This window comes from Rhinopithecus bieti, unplaced genomic scaffold, assembly GCF_001698545.2.
Source record: "Rhinopithecus bieti isolate Rb0 unplaced genomic scaffold, ASM169854v2 scaffold_32092, whole genome shotgun sequence".
NCBI classification, from domain to species: Eukaryota; Metazoa; Chordata; class Mammalia; order Primates; family Cercopithecidae; genus Rhinopithecus; species Rhinopithecus bieti.
In genome coordinates this window covers 1,133,743-1,153,439 of record NW_016813944.1, presented here as the reverse complement: position 1 = coordinate 1,153,439, position 19,697 = coordinate 1,133,743, and positions in this window count along the sequence as shown.

Here is a 19,697-nt window from a genome sequence, read left to right as displayed (position 1 = left end):
CTCAAGGATCTAGAACTAGATGTACCACACGACCCAGCCATCCCATTACTGGGTATATACCCAAAGGATCATAAATCATGCTGCTATAAAGACACATGCACACATATGTTTATTGCGGCACTATTCACAATAGCAAAGACTTGGAATCAACCCAAATGTCCATCAGTGACAGACTGGATTAAGAAAATGTGGCACATATACACCATGGAATGCTATGCAGCCACAAAAATGGATGAGTTTGTGTCCTTTGTAGGGACATGGATGCAACTGGAAACCATCATTCTTAGCAAACTATCACAAGAAGAGAAAACCAAACACCGCATGTTCTCACTCATAGGTGGGAACTGAACAATGAGATCACTTGGACTCGGTAAGGGGAACATCACACACTCAGGCCTATCATGGGGAGGGGGAGGGGGGAGGAATTGCATTGGGAGTTATACCTGATGTAAATGACGAGTTGATGGGTGCTGACAAGTTGATGGGTACAGCACACCAACATGGCACAAGTATACATATGTAACAAATCTGCACGTTATGCACATGTACCCTAGAACTTAAAGTATAATAATAATAATAATAATAAAGAATTGAATGTCTCATCAATAATAACAGAAACTAGAAGACCATGGAGGACTGTCATTAAGATGGTGAGGAAAGATGACTATCAACTTCAGCGGACATTTTCAGACACAAAATAGTCAGAAACTGGACAATTCACACCCCTTTCCTACGAAGATTCTGGATTTTATGCTTCAGAAAATCATGGGAGTAACTAAGAAAGATAACTATCCAATAAACAGGAGCTTCAACACAGTAAGTGCTACAGAGAAACTCCTGAGCGGCCCCTGTGCAACTGACCGGCAAGGTGGCAAGCAGCCAATCCAAAGCCTAGCAAGTGGATTAAGAGCTATAGGGAAAAAATAAAACCAACAGAATATTTGAAACTGGGTTTGAGCATTTGTAAAAAATTAATAGGTTTATGACAAATGTGAGGGAAGATGTGGGGAAAAAGTTACAGGCAATTAGGAAACTAGGGAAATGCAAAAATAAGGCAATTATAACCTTTAGAAGAAAGTGTGATGAAGAACATGTTATTAAATACACTTCTCACCTCTGTAGTGGACAAAATTTAAAAAGCATAGCATAAACACTGATAATTTAACTAAAATTTGTGATGTGAGTGTTCTGAAAGGATGGATTAAGGAGAGAAGGTGATAAAAAAAAAAAGAGCTAAATCCTCAACCACTATAACAGGAGGTGAATAGATAAGACTTTTGCTTGACGAATTAGGAAAAGCCAGTGTCTGTATATTATTCACAAATAATTAACAAAGTAAATACCAAAAGAACTCTTAAAAGCAGTTGCCTGTGAGGGAACAAGACTAGAGAGAGGAATAATGGGGCAAATAGTGCTCCATTTACTCATGAGCCCTGCAGTTGATCTTCTAAACCATGTGTGTTTGTAAAATAATTTTTAAAAATAAAATTGCTTTTAAAAACTATGGAAATAACCTAATTGTCCACCAGTTGAGGAACATATGAGTTCTATGTATTGAAACAAAATACAGCACTTAAAATGAGCCATTGCAAAATATATGACTATGCAAAATATTTGACTTCTGCCATATTTATGTAATTTATATATCTAAACCTATATGACTGACTCTCTCTATATATATGCCTCATATTGTCCTTTACAAAAACATCTTAATTGTTTTTTTCAATTAATTAACAAGAATATATCATTTTATAAACTTTCAAAATATATAAAATATGTCTTTTATGAATACACATATTGAAAGGCATGAAAATACTACAGAAATAATACAGACCAACTTTAGTAGTGAAAGCAGAAAAAAATGAAAAAGTAGGAAAAGAGAAGAAAGGAAGGAAAGGAAAAGGATTAAGAGGTGAGCTTTTGGTGTGTCTATAATGATTTATTTTTTAATATCTGACAAATTCGGGTGGTGAGAATTAATTCTAGGCGGCAAGTGTCATTATTTTCTGTGCTTCTCAGTCATTTTGAAATATTTCACTTTTTAAAAAAGTTTATGCTTCTACATTGTTGAAAGTGTCCTCAGTTTATACAAGATTTTCCAACAAATAATACATTATTCTCTGCTGTCCTTTTAGGAAGTTGAGTAGAAGAAATTCAGTTCCCAGAAGAGCAGTTATCATTACTAAATCCAGTGTACAAGAGCACATATAAAGCAATAAGTCTTATGAAGGACCCACTCATAAACCATCCAAACCAGGGGTTCATTAAAAAAATATTAGCCTCACAGATACAACCCTCTCAAGTCCTTGAGCTCTCTTATTTTGTTTCCTTTTCCCAGAACTTTAGAGGAGAAAGTCAAAGTTTAAAAACAAGTATATATGCATTTGAATTCCCAAAAACATTTAAACCTGCATTTCAAGATATAGTAATTGTAGCATAATGATTAAATCAATTTAATATAGATTTGTATCACTCACTGCAAATGCTTCACCATGGCAGAGCAGCAGGACTAGGTGCTATCTGTGCCTAAGCAAACAGAAAAGAATCATAATGATAGAGATGAAATTAGGCCAATAGCTCAAGTATTTTCAAGTTAAAATATCATCCAATTTTTATTTTTTATATAATTTTATTCATGATTTTCTAGTAGCTTATTCTTGGAAAATAGTGGCTATTAACTGACAGAAATTGAGAACCAGTAATGGTGGGACACAGGGTGTGTTTTTACAGATTTTAAAGGAAGGGATTTGTCTTTTCCATTTGCATAGATTATATACACTTTCCCACTTTTAAAAAACTTACTATAAAAGTGTGCTAAACAATGTCCGTAAATCTGAACTTCATTTAAATTTTCAGCTCTTCAGTAATAGGGAAAGTTAATTATCAGATAAAAGAACATCAATTTCAGGACCAGCTGTTTGGATTCACATTAATAACATTTAACACAGTGTACATAATACACTAATGTATTCTACTCACAAATTGTCAGAGATGTAAATGCACCAGCATCTACCCAATTTACTGCCTTTCACACAAGAGATATGTGCATTTCAACCAAAGTCTGTATTAAGTACATACCTAACAGGTGTCATATTTATAAGGTTAGAAACTAAATTGCCTCATCAAAAAAGTTAAAGAATGAATATCTTAGAAATGTCTCTTAAGAATTAGGATTCCCAATAATGCTTTAAAATTAACATTAAATCAGTAGTGTTCAAAGCTGGTAACATAAGAAAATTAAATTACAGAATTTTAATACCTTTTATCTTTAAATTCAATTATTTGTCATTTATAATGTAGTACTACTATTTGACCTAAAGTTTTTTACTTCCTACACTGATGTATATGGTTTATATTTTTTACTTTCTGTATATTAGGATGTTTTTGGCATCTTAAAAAAGACTTTCTGGCAGGGAAAGACTGCCTGTCCAGAAACTAGCCAGTTATTAGAGATAGCAAAGGGCCCAGCTGGGAGCATGCATTTGAGATGCAAAGTAACCAATCCAGAGCCATATCTTCTCTATCCATACACCCCAGAAACTGGACCTCAGGAAGCAATATTCCTCTGCTATAAACAACCCAAGGCCAGGTACTATGTAACTAAGGATAGCCCCTATCTCATAGTTTAGAGGCTGCCAAAATTTTTCAAAATTCCCAGTCCTAAACTGTTTACCTACCTTGTTTCCTGCACCAGCAAAAGCCATGGCCCAGGCTCTCCCCTGGCTCCTGCCCCTTTTGCATCCTGATTAAAGCTGATGCTTTCTCATATGGCCTTGCTTCCAATTTCTAGGGCCCGTGGGTACAAATGGTCCCCATTTTAGGATGGTTACACTTAATGGTTTTTCAACATTGTGATGGCGCAAGAGTGACATGTTCAGTGTGAAGATGCACTTTCACTTTCAACTTATATTATTTTCAACTTAGGATGGATTTGTCAGCCTTATATTAAGTTGAGACATATCTGAATAATAAACTTTGTTTCCCTGAGCCTCTCCTGTAGCCACACCTAATCAACTATCATATGAAAGAACACAGCAAATGATGTTCATGTTTCACTTGTTTTCCTGTTTTCTGCATGAAGCGTTTCTGATTGTTCACCAGTATCTGCTCTCTCCTGCTACCTTTTAATTACAGATACCACTGGATTTAGCTGGCCCATGACTGCTAGAGGTGATATTTTCAGCGCTCCTTTGTTGCAGCTAGATGTGGTCCTGTGATTAGATTTTAGCCACACTTATTACACAGATGAGAAATAAAACTTGTTTTGTTAATCTAAAGGACAAAACTAGGAACAACACAACAAATACAAAGGAGGGAGTCTCAAATATAAGAAATGACTTTCTAACAATAACATTCTTTAGAAGATATTGTACTTCCAACGTGAGATTTTCTTTTCAAACAAAGGCTGAATAATGGACTCCACCACTGGTATGGAAGGAGAGATTTCTGAACCAAATAAAAGTTTTGAATATATGGAAAGTCTCTTCCAGCTCTAATGTTTTATGGTTCTATGCTAAGTAGGAAAATGAAAGTTGGGAGGAAGGCAAGAAAATGGGAGGCAGGTTGAAATGACAGGAGGGAGTAAGGCAAAAATGAGTAAAGAAAGACAACTTTTAGAACTATTGTATTTTTTATTATTATTTAAAAAATTTTTCTGAGACAGGTTCTTGCTCTGTCACTCAGGCTGGAGTGCAATGGTGCAACCACAGCTCAATGCAGCCTCAACCTCCTAGGCTCAAGCAATCCTTCCACCTCAGCCTTTCTAGTAGCTGGGACCACAGGCATGTGCCACCACACCTGGTTAACTTTTTTAATTATTTTTTTAATACACAGGATCTCCCTATGTTGCCCAGCCTGGTCTCCAACTCCTGGGCTCAAGCGAGTCTCCTGCCTTGGTCCCCCAAAGTGGTGGGATTATAGGCATGAGCCACCACACCTGATCAGAACCAAGTAATTTACAGCCAAGGACTAGATTACTGGGAAACAAGTCTTAATGATTACAAAAAAAAAATTGCTTTAAAGATAATTTTTATATAATACCGAGTTTTGTCGGACACAGTGGCGCACACCTGTAATCCCAGCACTTTGGGAGATGGAGGTGGGTGGAACACCTGAGGTCAAGAGTTCGAGACCAGCCTGGCCAACTTGACAAAACCCTATCTCTACTAAAACTACCAAAATTAGCAAGGTGTGGTGGTGCATGCCTGTAGTCCCAGCTATTGGGGAAGCTGAGGCACGAGGATCCCTTGAACCTAGGAGGTAGGGGTTGCAGTGAACCAAGATCATGCCACTGCACTCCAGCCTGGGCAACAGAGAGAAACTCTATCTCAAAAAATAAATAATAAAAATAAAATATAATACCAAGTTTCACATATTCCTACTCTTTTTAAAAAACAAAATAACCACATCTTACAAACAAAATCTTTGAGAATCTAGAGAACGGACTCCAGATTCAAAGTATAAAAGTAGAACTATGGCTTTGAGATTAATGTAATTGAAATAGAAAATCTTTCATTTATCATTTATAATAGCAGTTTTAGACTCCTTGATTGATTCATGTTATAGTCATGGAGTAATTTAACACCCTAATTTATAATATGCTGTTGGTTGACTTTTGCCGTACTTATATTTTTGCCTGCCCTAGATTCTGTCACTTTACAAACACCTTAGTTAATGGCTCCCTCCAGTTTATTTATAAGTTTAATTAAAGCAAATAAGGCAAAGACTATGCTACACTCATCTTTGCACCATCTCTAGTGCCTAACACAGTGCCATTGTTTTCAGTGGGGCTCCAAAATACTTTTATTCAACAATCATTTGTCAGTCTCTACTGTGCACCTGCCAATACTCTGGGCACTGAAAGTACCATGGTATTATAGTTAAGAGTGTGAACTTCTAAATGAGACAAATCTGTATTTGAATCCTTCTTCTGCCATTTAGTATATATACCTAAACTGAGTATATATACTCAGTTTTATACCTAAAGTTTCCTCACCTGTAAAATGGACAAAATAATGATACTTTCCTCCCAGGTAAAGACAAAATGTGACAATATGTGTAAAATGCTTTAAATAGCCTGGAATATAGTAAATCCTCAATAAATGTTATTTGTAAATCAATCACATAGTATCTATAATACGATGTTAATTATATGACTATTCATATTATAATTTATGCACTATAAATTCATTGAATAAAAGTCCCAGGAGGAAAGGACTTTTACCCAATTTTTTTTCCAATTGTTGTATCTCCAGTGCCTAAAATAACGCTGGAACAAGGTGTTTTAAATAAATGAATCAGTAATCAAGACATTTTACATAAAAGGGTTTTATTTTCTACAACAAACTTTTAAGAATTAGAAACTATGTGAAATAATGTTCTATTAAAATTAAATGAAGCAGGACTTAAAATATAGCTAGATATTCTGTTTCTTTCCAGAATCTTGCCTTGGAAAGATCAGATCACTCATATCTTTATGGCACTAACTACTTACATTAAAATGCTTACCTTTACAATCCAAGTAACAAAATATTCCAATTAGCCATATATTGTGAGTTAATTAAGCATATCTGTTACCACCCAGAAGTCTTAACACATAAGAAATTTAAAAATAAAAAATGATAAACTCTTGAATTTCTTATCAATCTCTGGGACTACACAAGAGAAATGTTTTTAACAGAAGAAATTAAAATGTCAATAATTTCAAGCTTATCTTCCTAAAACATATTTTAGTATTCCTGATGTATAAGAAAAGTGATTTATCCACACTTAATTATTTTTCAATTCAGTACTCCAAAAGGCAGAGTTCCTGATAGAAAAGAAGAAACAAACCATGAGGCACCTGAATAACCCATAAGGATTTTATGTTTAAGAATTATATTATGAATGTACTCTATGTAATGAGGTATAATGGACACCAGTCACTTCTCTCTCCTAGCTAATATTTCTCCCTTTTCCTCAGAGCCATCAGTGCCTTAGAGAACTAACAGCTCCCCTCCCTTCCAACTCTGTGATTCACAGACTCCTTATCTTTACATGCTGAAATAGGAGAAAAAAAATATTTGTTTCCTCTAAGGTGGCTTAGCTAGCACTGGTGCAAATTTTCATCAGCCTGAGTCAGCTCCCTCAACCCTACTACAAAAAGGAATAAATTAAGACAGACACACACAGATGTGGAAGAGACATAGAGATGAATGGGAGGTAAGGCATGGGAGTGTGAGAAGGGTACAGAGCAAGGGAGAAATACCCGTTTACATCACTCTGATCTTGGGATTCATGCAGGTCTGAGGCAGGCTGCCTAGTTCACCTCTGATGTTCTTAAAAACCTAAGCCAATAAGCCTCTTTTTTATGAGTTGTATTTCTTTCACTGTTAATGAAAAGAATTCCAATGCACACAGGAGATTTTCTATTTTACTTAGTTACAAAATATCTAAAGGTACAGAATAAGTTTATAAATCAAAATATTTCAAGTCTTATGAATACTCAAGAGTTTCAAATATGGGCACTATTTTGTTTTCTGTTTTAATATTTTATACATTTGTATGATTAAAATTGCAAAACATTTGGGTTTTACTTATTAAAACTTTCTCCTCTTTGAGATGTGAATTTTCACACAATTAGCAAGAACGCTGAAAATGACTAATTTATTTTAAAGAAATTATCTTACCAACTCAAGTTAATATAATTATTAAGTTAACAACACAGGCAGTAGTGCATGCGGATTTTAAAAAGCACATATTCTGAAGCCAGACTGTCTTGATTCATATTTAGGCCCTGCCACTTGCTCATTGTGAGGCACATGTTTTCTCATCTATAAAATAGATTATAGAGTCGTTAAAAGATCTAAAATGTGGACAGTGCTCAGAACAGTATTTGACACAGAGTAAGCATTACATCAGTGTCAGTCATGTTGTTATCTAAAACAAACGATTTTGCAATAAGCAGACCCTGGGTTTCATGAACATGACTTGGCAATAATAGTACAATGCTTTAAAATGCCTCATTGGTTGGTTCATTTTATCATCTCACACTTTGCTTCAATTAAAGAAATGAGGATCAGAACTGCTTGACAGATGCACAAAAGTTCATATGTACACATCCAAATTAATGAAGCATCTTAGCAATGTTAGTAAAGACAAAGCCAAGATAGCATGGTAGTTCTCCTTGCTACTTGCCCTTTTTCTCCTTAGAGAGGAATGTGATGGAAAGCAAATTATCTGGCTAGGAATTTGGGACTTGAGGCTGAAAGAATCTAATGCTGATTGCTTCTGCTTATTTTCTACAATAATATGATAATGTACAGCAAAAAAAATTGCTGTCTATGATCCTAGGGATCTCATGTTCAAAATATGCAAGAGACCAAGCATGCATTGTGACTGTGAGAAACACTCTGAGTGTAAGCGCTTAAATTCAAAATTGTAAAAGCACATTGTAAGCTTACAAAAAAAAAAAATCTGCTGACCATATTCGGCCTTTGAGACATCAATGGAGACACCTGGTTGTACATTCAAAAGTGAATAGTGACTTTACCTGAGTAGTAATGTTCCATGACTTTTATATTTGTGTATCTTTTATTATTTTTGAAATGTTTCACCATGTACATTATTTCCTTTCATCATTAAAGGATAAAAAGACACATGCTATTTTTTTCAATTATAGGTTAAGTGAGTCAGCTGTACCTAAATGAATTTGTTAATTCATTACATGTTAGAAAATCACATAGCAAGCCTTATGAGAAGAGGATAGAATAGATAAACACCTTAAGGAACAAAAGAGAGAAAAATCTGTGGGTAAGGTTAATTTAAGGAGGCAAAGAACATTCTTAGATGATTGTCTGTTATAGAAAAGAAGTCCAGTACACCATTTTCAACAGGCAGAATTCACAGTGATTCAAATATGCTGAGATGTGGTAAGCACTCTGTAAATGTGGTGAAATTGTATTTAACTATCCAAAATGACTATCTAAAGAATTATTTCTTTCTTTAAAGCTATAACTATGCAATGCATCTGCAAATCATACTTCTTGACTGAGAATACATCTTTCATCCATCTTTCCAGGTGTCAATAGCGTTTATTCGTCAAATGCCAGAGGAAATGTTAAAGCACAATGAAGGTCAGAGAGTCATATTATTAACCTTGTATGGATTTTGAATAGAAATGGATGGTAGCCAGACAGAGCTGAATACATCATTTTAAACTTTAAGCTTTTGAAGTTTACAATAAAGGCTTTGGAGCTCGGAATTTCTCTCATTAGGAAATTATCTGCTAAACTTTGCTTGCTTGTTGACTCATAGGCAGAGATTATAAAGCATAAGGGGTGGGGTGGGGTGTGTGTGCATAGAACTTATTTAATGGAGTTAAATCGGGGTCATAAGTATCCTAAAAATCACTGGAAATCGCACCTACACTAAAATCTACACAGTTTTGAGATCCATGAGACTAGTTTCATGAAAAGGTATCATCATGACGAACCTAAATCAGGAAGTGGGTCAGCCTTAAGGAAACATCATAATCTCCACCTTATGTGTGATTTCGCATTTCAGAGGAAATGCGTAGTCCCTCTAATGCTTCGAACTTTGCACGATGTCTAAAATAATAAATACGGATGGGATTCATGCATATTTTGCAAATCAAATAGAATGAGGGTTTACTGATTTTTAAAAACTATTCAGAAAGCTAGTCAAAAGCAGTGAGCACCTTTAAGTATACATTACAAGAGAATTTATAGAGTTCCACCTCAAGGTGCTGTTTAGTCCTGTGGTTCAAAAAAAAATGACTCAACAATTGCAAATAAAAAACAATTATTATAGTAAGAGATTTAATTCAGAAAAACTTAAGAACGTAAACATTTCTAAAGGGTCACACTCTGAAGAAGGGAAGTCTAGTACCTTATAGAAGGAAATTTTTATATTCAATCCTAGTGCAAATGATTTACAGACAATGCAATGTAATGTCCTCAGGACCTTGTGAATATTAAAAGTAAAAGCGGTCAGGCACGGTGGCACATGCCTGTAATCCCAGTACTTTGGGAGGCCAAGGCAGGTGGATAACCTGAGGTCAGGAGCTTGTGACCAGCTTGGCCAACATAGTGAAATCTCATCTCTACTAAAAATACAAAAATTAGCCAGGCATGGTGGTGGGCACCTGTAATCCCAGCTACTCGGGAGGCTGAAGCAGGAGAATTGCTTGAACTCAGGAGGCAGGCGTTGCAATGAGCTGAAATCACGCCATCGCATTCCAGCCTGGGCGACAGAGCAAGACACATCTTCAAAAAAAAAAAAAAAAGTAAAAGCAACTTATCTGCTGTCTACACAAAATACTCTACTCCAGTTGTTCCTCAAAGTGATTTCCTGGAAATGTTAATTCCACAGAATTTCTACAAATAATAGGCATTAAATATGGGAAGTAGTTTAGAATAGTAGTTACCAGTGAGGGCTCTAGGTGCAAAGAAGGTGAGTTCAAATTATGCCCCCACCACTTATGTGTTCTTGGACATATTTCTTCATTGCTTTATGTCTCAGTTTTCTGATCTACGTAACAGGGATAAAAATGGTATCTACATCACAAGATTCAGCGAGTGTTCAAAAAATAGTAGTTGCCATTGTTGTTATTGGTACTACTATTATGTTAAAAATTACAGTGGTCAGGCCAGGCGCAGTGGCTCACGCCTGCAATCCCAGCACTTTGGGGGGAAGAGGCGAGTAGATCACGAGGTCAGGAGATCGAGACCATCCTGGCTAACACAGTGAAACCCCGTCTCTACTGAAAATACAAAAAAATTAGCTGGGCATGGTGGCGGGTGCCTGTAGTCCCAGCTACTCAGGAGGCTGAGGCAGTAGAATGGCATGAACCTGGGAGGCGGAGCTTGCAGTGAGCCGAGATCACGCCACTGCACTCCAGCCTGGGCAACAGAGCGAGACTCTGTCTCAAAAAATAAATAAATAAAAATAATAATAAAAAAATTACAGTGGCCAAGTATGTTTGGATACATTGGGTTAATAAAATCAGATATTTCTCTTCTGAAAGATTTTGGAGTTATTATTGTGCTAATACTCAGTGATCCTCCACAGGACAAATAGAATTTGCAGGGTTTTTCAAACTTTTTTCACCTTGAAAGCTTTGTTTTCTCTCAGCACATTTTTCAAAGCTAATGTCAAACAACTCAGTTGAGGAATATAAATAAATAAGAAGAGGATTTCAAAAAGTTTTTTAAAAAAGATAATACAAAAGAATCTTTCTACTGTTATCACTCTAGTCAGGAGCTTTTTTCATGTCCCAGAGTCTTGTACAGTGGCTAAGAGTTCTAGTGCTAAAATCAGATAATCTGGCTTTGAGTACCAGCTCTATTACGTATCCACTAAGTGATCTTAGGCAAGATAATGAACTTCTCTGAGCCTCTGCATCCTCATTTGCAAAATGGTAGTAGTCACCATGTTAGCAGTGGTATTATAGTTATCAATACAAGTCTACAGCAACCTCAATTATTGCCTACTCAGAAGAAAGCGTTTGACTGAGGGGTATAAGGCAAAAGGAAAGACCAAGGCAAGTTTCAGAGCAGTAATGAAAGGAAAGAAGTTACCTTTGGAAGAGGACCAAGCAGGAGACTTGAAAGACCAAGTGTGCGGCTTGACCTCTTGACTTGGAGCTTTATACATTGGCATACTTCCGGGATCTTGCATTACTTCTCCCCACTCCTGAGATCTTATTGGAAGCTGCTGATTGCTAGTTTCAGGTGTTTTCTATCTATTAGGAACGGGCCTTTCCCTGGTGTCAGCTGTGACGAATTATTTCTTTAGCGAGACCGTTAACAACCTCCTGTCCATCACCTCATGGTGGCCCAACACTCCTTGTCTGTGTGTATACTCTGCTCATACCTAACTAGCTACCTACAGAAACAACCATGCCTCTCTTACAGGATTGCCATGAGGATTAAAGGAACAAGTGTAAAGCACTTGCTAGAATGCTACCAAGCTGGGAACAGAAATCCTGTTCAGGGCATCCTGGATACTGATGTATGCAGGAAATGTTTCTATTTCCCTATCCCTCCTTAAGCTTCTGACCTTCTGATGCTTCCTTTGACCTGAGAGCCAGAAAAATGCAGATGTCTTCAAATACTTCTTCTTGAGGACATATTATTGCTAGTAGAAGATTTTCTTGGATGATAATATAAATCCCAAACATAAAGAGGAATGACATAACAAAGTATTCAGCTTCTCAGAGCCTTCATGACTGAGCCCGGCTGTAACTGTGTCACTACCAAGACTGCAGGACCAAAGGAAGCTGCTCTGAGAAATCCTATATTTTCTCTTGCCTTATGTGCCTTTGCTTCTGCTGGATTTCTATATTTTTTATTATAAATTTGGAGATTAACATAATTATACCGGAACCGTGGTAGGGTTGGGGAGGGTAGGGTTGGTTCTTTCTACCTGCAGTCAAACAGAAATACTGTAGTACAGCAAAACCGTCTCAACAGTAAGCACGCAATGAACTTGTTAGCCATCATTGCCATTCAGGGCCGGAGTCAGGGTTTGTGGGGCCAGAAGTTTACACAATTTGGGGGAACTCTGAAAAAAAATAAATACAGAATTGTGACACAGTTAGACACAGAATCTTAGAAGGTATCCATGCAAGTGAGCCCTGAAGCATAAGCCTCATTAGCTTTACAATAAATTCACTCAGGAGACAGATAATACATATTCTTGCCTTCACGGATTTTAAAATAAAACAAAGGAAATAAGACAATGCATAAGAGTTTAAGCAGCAATCAAAAATACAAGAGAAGATTCAATACGGTGTTATGTAAATGCCACAAAGCAGTATATAATACACTTTTAAGTGAATGGCACAGGTAATACATGTTGCAGAAACTCAAAAGATAATCACCATAAACTGAAATTGTTTTAGAAGGATTCACAGAGGAGGTGACATTTTAATGAGGTTTAAAATGAAGGATTGGGGTAGGCAAAAAGAAAAAAAAATTCTGTGTATTCAGAGGTTCAGATTTGAGCTTAATCTTGCAAGCTACTAATCTTCTTGAAAACAATGGAGTGACATAATCAAAGTGGTGTTTCACGACAGCTAGCCGGGTCATTGAGTGTGGAATAGAGGCACTGGCAGCAAGTATAGCCTCTGAGACCATATTATAATAGTCTAGATGGTCTTGAAGCAGCAATGCTGATGATGGAAATGAAGGGACATATTCAAGGGATATCTGCAAAGAGGAATTAACAAGAATTGATAACTGTTTGTGGACAACAACAAATGACTAACAGGTCAATGATAACACCAGACTCTGAAAGCTGGTAAGTTGGAGAATAACTTAACTGAACTGGAAAGTTAGAAATGAAGAGATTTTGCAGGAGGACAAGTTCATATTTAGGTATATAAGGTTTAGGGTAAAGAAAGAATACAGGTTTTCATGTTCATGAGGAAATTGTAAATATTATCCAAAGTGATTCCAAACAAAGACTGTCTACTGATTAAATTCTAGTATCCTAAGAAATCTATTTTTTCAAAACAGAGTATCATGATATATTGGAAGGTTCTGAGTTTTAAGTCAAGAAACCTCAGCTGTAGACAATATATATATATATATATCATCTAATAATATAATATATATTATACCACAAAGCATTTTATTATTTTTATTTTAGATTCAGGGAGAACGTGTGCTTATTTGTAACATAGGTATACGGCATGATGTTGCAGTTTGGGCGCTTAATAATCCCATTGCCCAAGTAATGTACATGATACCTGATAAGTAGTTTTTCAGTGCTTGTCCCCCACTTCCTTCTTCCTCCCTTTTGGAATTCTCAGTGTTTATTGTTCTCATCTTTGTTTCCACATGCGCCCAATGGTTAGCTCCCACTTGTAAGTTAGAACATATGGTATTTGGTTTTCTTATCTATTTTAATTTTCTCAGGATACTGGCCTTCTGCTGCATCCACGTTGCTGCAACGGACATTACTTCATTCTTTTTTATAGCTGTATACTATTGCATGGTGCATCATTACCTCATTTCCTTATCCAATCCAAGATTCATGAGCACTTGCTTTGATTCCCTGTCCTTGCTACTGTGAATAGTTCTGCAATAAACATACGCTTATTGGTGTCTTTTTGGTAGAATAATTTATTTTCCTTTCAGTATATACCCAGTAATGGGGTTGCTGATTCAAATGGTATAATTCTATTATTAGTTCTTTGAGACATCTCCAAACTGCTTTCCTCACAGGCTGAACTAATTTGCATTCCCACTAACAGTATATAAGAGTTCCCCTGTCTCTACAACTTCGACAACATCTGTCGTTTTTTGACTTTTCAGTAATAGTGATTCTGATTGGTGTGAAATGGTATCATATTGCGGTTTTGATTTACATCTCTGTGATGATTAGGTATGATGAACCATTTTTTGCATGTTTGTTGGCTGCTTTTATGTTTTCCTTTGAGAAGTGCCTATTCATATCCTTTGTCTGCTTTTTTCTTATTAAATTACTTATAGATTCTATACATTAGTCTTTTGTTCTATGCAGTTTGCAAATATTTCACTCCATACTGTAGGGACAGGTGTATTTAAGGGAGCTAACTGACTGGATCCTTCACAGGCAGAGTTCCAATATATTATGATTCTCTGAAACAGTCACCTAATTTTCCCTAAATTAGTCAGTGAAGTCTATAAATTTTACAAACACAAAATGTCTAGATTTAAATTCTTTCTTCAAAAGCTATAGATAATTTTTTAGAATTAAGCATCACAATATTGCTGTAACATTTTTAAGGGGCACAGTTTTAACTCGTAGTTCCTAGAACTTCAGAGAACACTGTCAATTTAAATTTAGTGCTTTGCAAATACCACTCAATACCCAAAATAAAACAATTATCTGTATTGACTACGTGGACTAACATTTTCACATTAATTACTAATTAATATTGTTTCATGGATAATTTTCTCACATGCTTATCAAATATAGACTTCATTCCAAAAATCTCAATTCCGGTTCACACAATCTTTGGCCCAGCTTTCTGAGTCATTAAATTTTTCAGATACTCACGTTGAATACGCCGAGGTATTTGGAAACTCCAAGATAAATAATAGATCCGGTAAGCAAATATGGCCACATATCATATTTTGTGTTCTTCATTTTTCTCACTGTTGACACTCAAAATACAAAATCTCTCACCTTCATACTCCTAGAGTTCATTAAAAGGTTGCCCTGGTGCCCCTGATGGTGCTGGGGGATCATTAAAAATTGGAGCATTCACTTCCATTGGTAAGCCTCGAGCCCAAAGTTTAAATGTGAGAGTCACAGGCCTGTGCATCACTGGTGTACTGTTCCATGTTGTGTTAATTTTATATTCCAAATACTAAAATTAGACAGAAGATCAAATACCATGATATAAGTAAAGCAGTGTGTTTCTTCTTCCCCTGGTCTTGATGTAATTAAGCTCAAATAACATTTTTACCAATATCCTCAAGGCAATGAATACTTCATTACATTTTTAAAATTATATTAATTGCACTAAAATGTTTTACCCATAGCAAAATTTCTACAAAAAAAATTTTTGAAGAGTTGCTTAATGTGACTTAATACAGGTACATTACCTATGTTTGCAAGGTTCACCAACATAAACATGTTTTTATTCATTCCACAAACAATTTGAGAATAGACTATATGCAGCTGCTCATTAGGTTCTATAAAGGAAATTCAAAGAACTGAAGATGTAATCCCTGCCCTTAAAAAGGTTATAATCTTTATTATTAGGGGAAAAAACCAAAATGCACATCTACAAACTAATGAATAGTTCAAAAAAAAGCATTAAGAACCTGACTGGAATACACAGAAAGGTGATAGAAACATGGAGATAAATATGAGTTGCAGTAGTCAGAAAAGCCTCTTGGTTTGGGAGGCCAAGATGGGCGGATCACGAGGTCGGGAGATCGAGACCATCCTGGCTAACACGGTGAAACCCCGTCTCTAGTAAAAACACAAAAAATTAGCCCGGCGTGGTGGCGGGCGCCTGTAGTCCCAGCTACCCCGGAGAAGCTGAGGCAGGAGAATGTCATGAATCCGGGAGGCGGAGCTTGCAGTGAGCCGAGATCGCGCCACTGCACTCCAGCCTGGGTAACAGTGTGAGACTCGTCTAAAAAAAAAAAAAAAGCGTCCTGGAACTTGAGCTACACAAGAAAGGAAAATACATATATTTAATGTAACTATCTTATGGATGCTTATTTTGCCTACTTTAATTTCAATTTTTTGAAAGCTGAAAGTAATCGCATCAGTTAGTATTTATTATTTATTGCTCACATTCTATGCTAGCTGCTGACTTATGTGCCCTCCCAAAATGTATTAGAATGTTGTTCTGACCTAGGTATACATTAAATGCTCAGCAAGTGCTAATCAATTAATAAATATTATGTAAGCATGACTTTTTTGTTCTAGATGTTGAAATTTAAAAAAACAGGACCGGTCCCTTGGACTTAGATGACTCACAATTCAGTGGAAAAGCACACAAATGTGAGCAACATGTGAGAAAACAGCATGAAAAGTGCCTTAATAGAAGTAGGGGCACACAGAGCACGGAGCCTCTACTTCTGATGGTGGGAACTGCAAGAGCGCGCTGCCAGGGTTACTACCTGAGACCGTCACTACAGCAGTTACTACTGTTACTGCTTGAGACCGTCAATACAAGACTGAACGAAGGGACCAACGCAGAAATGAAAACTTAATACAAAAGAAACTGTTTTAAAGAAGAAATTAAAACTTAAGACAAACGTAACTGTTTTAAGGAAAGGCTAGCATGGGGAAGAAGAGAGAAGAGAAGAAAAGACTCCCTGCGTCTAGTGAGCAAAGGCAGCCGCCTAAGCATCTACAGCCCTTATTGGGTAACAAGAGCAGGGAGAAGGAGGTAACGATTGGTCAGCTGCTTAATGCATCACAGATTCATATTGTTACTAACAGGCTTCAATTATGCCTAATGGTGAGAACCACTTGCACCTGGGTTGTGACTGCCCTCAGCAGTCCTTCTGGGCGGCAGACACAGTTTGTCAGTTTGTCAACATTCTGCATTTAGGAGAAGAGTTTGCTGTTTACATTTTACTCATGTGGCCTCCAGTGGTATATTGAGTTGATCACGACCCTCACTCTTTCGGCCTGCAACACAGAAGTGCCAGCAAAGACCTCACAGGATGTGCAGGAACAGAACAGGAAAGAAAACAATTATGTTACAAATGGAGGAAATAGCATGAACAAAAGCCTAGAACCATGAGAAAGCTGAGGGGAGATAGGAGATAAACCAGCATAAGGGACATGGTGGATGGGGTGTGGTGAAAAAAGTGATGTTGACAGAAGGGGTGCGGATCACTGGGCTGACATTCGAGTTTATGCTGATGCCATGTGGACCACTGAAGGTTGTAAGCAGGGAATTTACTGACAATTTTGTGTTTTAGAAAAATCGCTCTGGAAGATGTATAGAAAAACCAAAATACTCTGAGAAATCTGAAGTCTTAATCCAATTTATTTTATTTGTTTATTTATTCTTTGTTTCTATCCCAATTTCTCCTAACTACACTGGTAAGGTTTTATTTTCAAAGTTAGAGTCTTGATTTCAAATGACTCTTAGGCAATGTTTATAAGACAAAAGGATCTTAAAGAATACAATTGAACTCAATTCAATAGAACTCTTTATTTTCTCACTACAACATAGTATTTCTTGAATTTCCTAGTGCAGAATACATTCATGTCTTTGTAATTATTCTTTCCTCATTATGCAGAGAAAATTAACCAAACTGACTCTGACTAAAGAAAAGAAAACAAAATTTAAAGCCAAGAATAAATTATGACAAAACATTGGTCTAAACAGCCATTTAGAAAACTATCCTATCATAAAAGCAGAAGAAATTTATGTGCAAAAAAGTTTAAAACTCCATATAGTCAGTGGTATGATTGTTCTTTTGCTCCTAAACATGCCCAAATTGTGCCTAGCTCTGAGCTACTTTTGCTTAAAAATAGAATTAGAATGATTTTTAAAATGCATTATATTTATTTTTTTTTTCCTCTTTTTGTAAATAGATTATATTCTTTCTAATATCCCAACATGGTCAAAGATGTTCTTCTAGCAACTTGCAAATTTCAATAAAACTGTTATCTTCAGTAAAAGTTCAAAATGTCAAAATAATTTTAAATTTAGTATGAAATTTTACTTGTTTGGTTATGTAGTTTGGAAATATCAAATGTTAACCTGAAAATGTATGGAACACAATAAAATGAGTGTATGTGGACAAATAACACATTTTTAAAATTCTGGTAATCAAATGTTCTCTGGTGTGAAACTTCTTAAGCAAGATTCCTATTTTACAAAACCTACTTTAAATATAAGTAAAGCTCAGTGCAAATACACACACACACACACACACACACACACACAACATTTTTAGGCACCCTAATGCTCAACTGCTGCTGTATTCTAAAATAGCTTGATGCTTACCAAATTCTCAAATGCTTAGTCTGCTTTCTGTTAAATTCATGAAATTCCCACTTGATGCCAGCACTTACTACATAAAACAGAATTTGACCTGATGAGTTGATTTTTGTTTTTTGTTTTTTAAATCAGGTTTTCACAGAGGAATATCCTACAACCTATAGTGACAAAGAGGTTTTATTTGGCCAAAATGCTACGATTCCTGCAAGGCAGAATTAAATTTCTCTAAACTGGAAGAAATACACTTCTAAAAGTCAATAAAAGAGCAGATAACACTCTTTTAGTGGACAGGTTTTGTTTAGCTGTATAACCTTTTTTGACAGATTTCATTTTTAAAACTCTCTGCAGGAAAATTACTAATGATTTTCCAATCAGAATAATAGGAAACCAAGCAGCATTAAAGTTAGGACTGAGTTATATCAGAATTAGAGAATTTTATTCCAAGATGTTCCCCTTTCATCTATAAGGGCAAGGAATTACAAGAGTTGTGCGATTATATTGGGTCAATAGAACCAATGTAAATACACAGTTTGGGTAAGTAGGCTAAAAACTCCTTGCTGTATCATTTCTTCTACTATAGGATTTTACATTTTGCCCACCTTTTTCAAATAATTGCCTCTATTCACTACCTGGCCTACATCTACAGGGCCCTAAAAGATAAACAATAACTCATGTAGGTTTCTGTGGCCATTTTTTTATCCTTCTGACAAATCCATTTGAAATTACATATTTTTATATCTAATACTACTACTGAGTTATGATTTTTTAAAGATTTTAATTGTAGATAGGCAGAAAATATCATAAAATCAAACTGGCATCTTCTCTTTGTAGGGCAATCAGCTTATATTTTATAAAGGAAGGGAAGGGTCAGCAAAATAAAATTATTAACTTTATCTAATTAGATTCAAACATGGATGATGTAGGTATGTTAAAATCACTAGGATACGGGGGGGGAGCAAGATGGCCGAATAGGAACAGCTCCAGTCTCCAACTCCCAGCACGAGCGACACAGAAGACCGGTGATTTCTGCATTTTCAACTGAGGTACTGGGGTCATCTCACTAGGGAGTGCCGGACAATCGGTGCTGGTCAGCTGCTGCAGCCTGACCAGTGAGAGCTGAAGCAGGGCGAGGCATCGCCTCACCTGGGAAGCGCAAGGGGGAAGGGAATCCCTTTTCCTAGCCAGGGGAACTGAGACACACAACACCTGGAAAATCGGGTAA